Source organism: Canis aureus, chromosome 8 (genome assembly GCF_053574225.1).
Source record: "Canis aureus isolate CA01 chromosome 8, VMU_Caureus_v.1.0, whole genome shotgun sequence".
Taxonomy (NCBI): Eukaryota; Metazoa; Chordata; class Mammalia; order Carnivora; family Canidae; genus Canis; species Canis aureus.
This window is the reverse complement of record NC_135618.1, coordinates 68,342,046-68,350,554: the sequence shown is the minus strand read 5'-3', so window position 1 is coordinate 68,350,554 and position 8,509 is coordinate 68,342,046.

Sequence of the window (8,509 nt, the reverse complement as noted above, 5' to 3'; positions counted from 1 at the left end):
AAGGAACATGTCATATAATGCATGGTGAAAGACTTTATAATAGTAGACCTTGTTTTCCAGGCAATAAATGCCCAATACATTGTTACCTTTAATGCTTTAAACACTTACTTGCTTTTAAACATCTCGTATGTTGCAAGTGTAAGGGGGCATGAACTGACACACACAAAAAAGGTGGAAAGGAGACAATGAAGAATCCAAGGTAACTGAAGACTCCTCTAAGAGGTTTTGGAAAAATGACTTATAGCAATTGACTCCATTTTTGGAGCCAAGAGAGACTCTCCGGAAACAGAAAGTCACAACTCTGGAATCTGGATATCGACAGTTTACCCTTCAATTCTTCATGATCTGGAGTCTTTTCAGGGCTAAAAGAAAGAATACAGAAGATAGATAATTCTGAAATAGAAAAGATTTCCAGAGTCAAAAGTATCAGGGTCCTTTGAAAAACTTGAAGGTACAGTTTATCTGCCTTTCCTCAGTTTTAGCATTATCAGTGCTATGGTGGATATACAGAATGCTTGTTGACAGATCATCCCATTTTCAGTTTCTCATTTAGCATGACATACACTTTCAGGTCTTGCTTCTTTACCCATTGTAAGAATCTCTGGCTTTTAGTTGAAATGTTTAGTCCATTTATACTTGATGAAATTATTGATATAGTTGAGTTTAAATCTACCAACTTGCTTGTTTTTGATTTCCCCTTTCTGCTTTTTTTTTTTTTTTGTATTACTCTCTTTGTGCCTTCTTTTGAGGTAATAAGATATTTAAAATTTTTATTTCATTTCAGCTTTTGGGTCTCTTTAAAGCTATACTATTAAAAAAATAAAGATTTAAAATTTGACATTTTGGTCAATTGTTCTTCAACAAGGGTGCCAGGAATACAGAATGAGGAAATTATTGGCTCTTCAATAAGTGGTTTTTGGGAAATTGGGTCCTTACACAAAAAGTCAAAATGAGGGGATCCCTGGGTGGCTCAGTGGTTTGGCGCCTGCCTTTGGCCCAGGGTGTGATCCTGGAGTCCTGGGATTGAGTCCCACATCAGGTTCCTGGCATGGAGCCTGCTTCTCCCTCTGCCTGTGTCTCTGCCTCTGTGTGTGTGTCTTTCATGAATAAATAAAATCTTTAAAAAATAAATCTTAAAAAAAGTCAAAATGATTTAAATATTAAATGTAAGATCTGAAACTGTAAAACCCCTAGAAGAAAACAGAGAAAAATCTTTTTTTTTTTTTTTAAAGAGGACATGAATGGACAACGGGTACATAGAAAAAGTGCTCAACATGCCGAATCATCAGGGAAATGCAAATCAAACCTGCAATGAAATACTGCCTCATTTATTTGGATGGCTATTACCAAGAAAGCAAAAGTTTATGGGAAACAGTATAGAGGTTCCTCAAAAAATTAGAACTACCATATGATCTAGAAATCCCACTTCTCACTATGTATCTTAAAGACTTGAAATCAGTATCTCAGATATCGTGCCCAGCACAGAGCCTGACATGTGACTTGATCCCATGACCTTGAAGTCATGACCTGAGCTGAAGTCAAGAGTTGGACACCTAACTGCCTCATGGTCCTGCTATGTTTGACAACATGGATAAATCTGGAGGACTTAGCTAAGTGAAATAAATCAGATGCAAAAGGACAAATGCTACATGATACCACTTATACATATAAGGAATGTAAACTAGTCAATTTCATAGAAGCAGAGATTAGAGTGGTGGCTGCAAAGGACAGGATGGGGAGAGAAATGGGGAAGTATTAGTTAAAGGGTATAAAGCTTCAGTTATACAAGAGGAATACGTCCTGGAAATGTGCTGTACAGCACAGATCATATAGTTAACAAAATTTTAAGTATACAATACAATATTGTTAAGAGTGAGATCTTATGTTAAGTGTTCTTATCACCAAAAAATAATAAGGAAGGCAGCAGGAAATTTTGTAGGTGATGGGTATGTTTATGACATAGATTAGAGTGATGGTTTTGTGGATGTACCTTGATCTCCAAACTCATCACGTTTTATTCATTAAATATATACAGATTTTTGTATGTCAGTCATACCTTATTAAAGTGGTTTGAACAAAACAAAATATCTACTTATTTCTCTTCTGATTTCTCCTTTGATATGCATTAGAGTTATGCTATTTAGTTAATATTTGAGATTTTTCTGATATCTTTCTAATTGTGATCTGAAAAAATACGTTGACCTAAATTCTTTAAAAATTTAATGATGCTTTTATTATACACAGTAGTATATGGTCCATCTTGATAAATGTTCCATATGCACTTGAATGATGTGTACTATTCTTTTGTTGAAGGGGGTGTTCTACAAGTGTCAATCAGGTCTATTTAGTTCATAGTGTTTTTATTCCTCAAATATTTTTTTCTATCCTTTCTGTCTCTGCTATTTCAGGACTCCAATTATATGTATATTAGACTATTTAAGGTTGTCCTAAGGCTCACAGATGCACTGTTCATTATTTTTTCCATTTTTTCCTGTCTTGTTTCATTTTGAATAGTTTTTATTGCTGTCTTCATACACCAGTATTTTCTTTTGCAATGTTCAATTTGCTGCTAATTACCCTGGATTATTTTTCATTATAGACACTGTAGTTTTCAATGCTATAAACATGTATGTGTATGTGTTTTATTTTTCTTGCCTCTGCTAACATGCTTAATCCTTCCTTTAGCATTTTGAACAGATGGAATACAGTTTTTTTAAGATTTTATTTATTTATTCATGAGCGACAGAGATAGAGAAAGAGAGAGAGGGAGAGAGACAGGCAGAGGGAGAAGTAGGCCCTATGCAGGGAGCTTGATGTGGGACTCGATCCTGGGTCTCCAGGATTGCGCCCTGGGCTGAAGGCGGCGCTAAACCGCTGAGCCACCTGGGCTGCCTGGAATACAGTTTTAAGAAGTGCAATGTCTTTGCGAATTCTGTCTGATCTAAACAACATAATCAGTAAGATACCCCAAGTTGGTATATTATCAGTTCTGGGTGGTTTCAAGTCACAGATTTTTCTATTTATTATGGGTAATATTTTCCTGTTTCTTTGCATGCTTCTTAATTTTTTACCGGATGCTAGACATTGTGAATTTACCTTGGCATGTCCTGGATATTTTTGTATCCCTACAAATATTCTTGAGCTTTGTTCTGGAATGCAATTAGGATATTGTTATTTGAATCCATTTAGATCTTTCTTTTTAGGATTTGTTAGGCAGAACCATAGCAGTGTGTGGTCTAGATCTAATTATTCCTCAGGACCCTTCTGCGTATTACACCAATACTCTGAAACAGATTTTCTGATTTTTTAAAAAGATTTTATTTATTTATTCATGAGACACACACACACACACAGAAAGAGAGAGAGAGAGAGAGAGAGAGGCAGAGGGAGAAGCAGGCTCCATGCAGGGAGCCTGACATGGGTCTCAATCCCAGGTCTCCAGGATCAGGCCCTGGGCTGAAGGTGGCGCTAAACCGCTGAGCCACCCGGGCTGCGCAGATTTTCTGATTTGATGGTGGGAACAACCACTATTAAATTGGAGTGGTAGAGTATTGGATGTGAAGCCATAAGTATAGCATCAGAGCTTCCAGATGTATGTATTCCCTCTATATAAAAATGCCTGAGAGAATATCAACAGAGAGACCCAAGCCAAGATGAAAGATAGGCAAAGAAGACAAACATAATTTTGGCAAACATAATAGGCAAACATATTTTTATGTTACTGAATCTAGCTGAGATCAGTTCTATCCCATTCATTGCTATGATTCCATACCCTTCCCTTAAGATAGTATAAGTTTTGTTTTATGTCACTTGAGTATTGTCACAAGAGTATTGATTAGTGCAAATTCTTAGTTGAACATGATATATTTATTTATTTGCTTTATTTGTAAGTCCCATGGGGGAAGGGACTATGCTTGCATGTTAATCACTGTCCACATGCTACCCAAATACAGTGCTTGGGACACAGCAGATGCTTATCAAATATTTTTCAAAGAAATTAATGAATTGTATAAATGACATACTGCCTTAATTAGAGATTACATTCTGGTGAGAAAAAGAGCACCAGGTAAAAGTATTAGAAAGTAGGTTTTAAAAAATATTATATTTTTAAGTAATCTCTACACTCAATGTGGGGCTCAAACTTAAGAATTCCAAGATCAAGAGTTGATGCTCTATTGACTGAGCCAGCCAGGTGCTCCAACAGTGGGTTGTGAAGAAAGTAATGATACATTGGATCTACCCAAAGAATAAACCACAAGCTAAAATCCATAAAGTAGACATTTTAGTGTCTCAGTTGAGATAGAGAACAGAGAATAAATAGCTCAACATATCCCTATAATGGAAGAGCATGGTATGAGAATGAGATGGTAGTAAATAAAAAGAAGATGTACAGATATGTCATTTTCTTTTTAAACTTTTGTATCTGAAATCTTTTCACATATTAATGTAGTCTATAAAATTGGAGTTTGGCCCACAGTCAGGGTGGGAAAGACTAGTGGTAATTGCCTGCCTTCATTCTTTGACTTCTTTTCTATGATATGGCACATGGGGAAACCCTCAAAAGTGTGTTGTGAGCAATAGGGATTAGATCTTCCCTAGATTGTGCTCTCAAAAGAGTTGGATAGAAAGGGGTTAGAGAGATCTGGGTTCTAAGATGAAAAACAAGCCAAGACCCTAGGGATTACTTGACTTCATGGTTAATTGGCCCTTGGAGAAGATATTCCCATGTTATCTTCAGACTTACACTCCTCAAAATATCTCATTCCCCAGACCCCTACAAGCAAACTCCAAGCAAAGCCCTTTGGGAATGCTTATTTCAATGCATATGGCAAGTCTAATTGGCATCTTGAGTAATGGTTTCCAGAAGAGATTCAGGATGTGTCTTCTGGGCTGGGATCCCTGATGCCATATATTTAGTGTCCTCAGTTTGCCTCAGCTGACATCATAGGTCCTCTGGGTTAGAGGGATGTTCTATTTTTCGCAGATGGTACTCCTCCGTCCTCAAGATTGGTTCATGTCAGGTCAATTTTATTCTCATTATAACCCCTATGATTCCTGCTGAAGAATCATTTATGCAGTTAAGAAGGGGCCTATTCTAAAAATGCCAGTGCTAGGAAAAAATTCTTATTTTATCAAGCAGGAAAGGAAGTATAAAGGAAGAAGAGAGTGCCTTGAGTTATTCAAAATAGGAGAAAATCCCAAACAGATTTTCTTTTGATTCTGGATTCATTGATGATTATGCTAGTATTAAATGTAGTTTCTTAATCAGATCATATTAATGCAAATTCAAAGTTTGCATTACCATTTTGGGATGGAGCAGTGCTTCAGATATATGTTTAGAGGCAGATGAAGCATATGCATGATTCAAAGGCCCAACTGGTAGAGGTTAAAGAAATTTAGTTATGCAATCTGTCCTGATGTGTACTGGAGTGTAAAATCTGAGTACCGATTGCAGGAGCATTACAGAATTTCATTTACTGTTGCTCCTGGTAATACTCTGTCACTAGGATAATTAATGTCAACAGTGGTGACTGTATAGGGCAATATCTTCTCTACCATTCCACTGGTAAATGGAGATTTCCAGGATTAGATAAGGAAGTCTGATGAACACCTCAGAAAAAAAAACCTGTTTGAATGATCAGTAGCCAGTGTGTGAGTCAGTGTGGACCTATTCAGCCTTCTCTATTCCACTTCTATACTTGTTCTGCCCACAAGTCTCTGCAGAGGGAATTTCAGGTAAGGTAAGGCTGGGACTAGGAAACCTTTATTAGAAACTAGGGCATCCTAAAGCATTGTCAGCTTATTTCCTCATCTCTTTAGCCTAAGGGTGATATTTGGTCAGTTCATGAAGAAAGCTGCCAGAGAAGGCAGAAGAAAAAATCACTTGGCTACAAATCAGAAAGGGAAATTATTAGGAGAGTTGTCTAAGAGAAGAAGAGAGTTATGAATCAGGTGATGGAAAAGCTTACACTATGGGGCCTTACAGAGAAAGATGGAAACTGAGGAAGGAAATAGGGGAGCATATGGATACCTAAGTCAAAGCAAAATATGTGGGTGTTTCACTGCGTTGGAGTGATTGGAGGGAGCATGGAGAAAGTTTATTTTTTTTATTTTTTTATTTTTTTAGAAAGTTTAGCTCTTAGTCCACAAGAGGCTAAGTTTGAAATAACAATGTGAGGTGGTGGTCAAAAATAGTCTGTATTAATATGGAGAGAGAGAATAATAAATGGGACCTCTTATTGGTCAAATTATACTTTGAAGAACACATTGGGTTCTGAGTTATCTGCTTTAAAAATGAAGTAGATAATCTGGAATGCATTAAAATCTAGGGAAATGTTCAGGGAGGAAAAACATAAAGGGGGATGGTGTGGATATTCTGGGTATCAATTTGGACTATTATTCTTTTGAGTTGGGCTTCACCATGCAGACTAAGCTTTCATTATGATCAGCATTCATGTAAGAATTAGATAAAGGGCGGATCGGAAAATCTGGCTGGTTAAATGTTATAATCCTACTTTTATCAACCTGGATTTGAAGGCTCTCAGGCCTATCCAGGTAATATCTCCCTCTTATGTTCAAGTATATAAATATGGTGGCTTTGTTTATGTCCACTTGGCACCTATACACAACTCTTTAAACCATACTTAATTCCAAATAAAGACAATACCAAGTTGCATCTAACATGATACACCTATCCCATGTACAACCAAAAACATATTAAACTTTTCCTAAGAAGGGGATACAAAACACACCAAGTATTTTCCCATAAGATGATACAGAATCCCCTTTTTACCTTTAGATGAGTATTCATTCTACTCCTATCTCATTCATACTCCCCTTTTATATCCTATAATTTTAAATACTGAGATATGAAGTTAACTATATTAATATATCTTATGTTAGGAAAGGGATGACCCAGGGGAAGAAAACCAAAACATACAGGTAATGCACATATACAAAATGTTCATATCAAAATAAGGAAGAAATGCCTATAACTATTACACTTTTTGTTTCTGCAGCTGTTCCCATGATCATGGCAGGTGTTTATAACTATCTTCTTTTACTACTGATTCCATATTCCCTTTTTCCACAATTGGTCATGGTTCCCTGTCTGTGGAGTTACCCAAATCTTCATTCCTGAAGGCCATTAGCTGTCCTGTTTGAATTGGGTTGTTGTAGTTTTCCACTGACTTTTATCACAGGACATTTGAGTACAGAGAGGAAGCCTAGAAAATATCCTACATTCCTGACATACTCTTTATCCCTGCGGTGTGGTAGAAACTCAATTTCTCCTTACAAGTCAGGATCAATCACACCAAATCAGTAGAATAACCTCCTTTGCTTGTTGATTCAATGATATGAGGAGCCCAAAGTGGCAGGGTGGCAGTCTCAACTCTCAGTAAATGGAATCATTGTTGTTACCTGTGGAAGACTTTCTACCTTTGGAGCTAAGATCTTTAAACCAGCAAAGGCTAAAAGTCCAGAGATAGGAATAAAATGTTTGCTGGTGGATCATCGTTATAGATGTTATAGTGAGAGGACTCATTTCCATTTCCACCTCTTGATTCCTGGTCCTGTAAACCCTTGTGATGGGAGAAACAGCACCAGAAGCTGGATGCGGATTTAAAGCATATAGCACATCCTGGAGGACATTGCTCTAGCAATGGGAGTGTTGCCAACTAACTGTTGCTGTAACTGAATCTTCAAAAGGCTGTTCTACTGTTCTATCAAGACAGTTCTTTCAAGATGATAGTGTGGTAAGACTATTAGATTTCATGAACATGGGCCCAATCTCACACTTCATTTGTTGTGAAATGAGTTCCTTAGTCAGAAGCAATGGTTCTTGGAATACTATTATGGTGAATAAAACATTCTGTAAGTCCACAGGTGGTAGTTGTGGCAGTAGCACTGGAGGCAAGGAAGGCAAAACCATACCCAGAGTAAGTGTCTATTCCAGTCACAACAAAATTGTGTCCCTCCCACGATGGAAGCAGTCCAGCATAATCAGTCTGCCACCAAGCAGCTGGCTGATTCCCCTGGTGAATGCTGCCATATCAGGGACTCTGTGTTGGTCTCTTGTTGGCTGACTGGGCACCAGAAGTGTCTGTAGCTAGGCTGGTTTTGGTGAGTGGAGGTCCATGTTGCTGAGCTGATTCCTGCCACTTTGGCCACTTTGCTTATGAGTCCATTGGAATGAACAGGAGTGACTGAAAGAGTGTTAACTGATGTCACAGAATGCGTTGGCACTTAGGATGACTTATTTTATGGACAATAGTAATGGGTATTTCTTCCTTGTTTGTTATAGGAATATTTTGCATATTTTTTGTTATATGCAGGATAGTTACGTTAGGCAGAAGGATGACTTTGTTGTGTTTGTTGGTTTAAGGAGATGTGTATGAATGCCAAACTAACAGGGGATGGGCTCTGGTGGTCTTGAAATATGTCAGCTTGCCTAAGGTGAACTTCACTTCTCAGAATTCCCATTTTTGTACAGTTTTGTTGAAAGAGG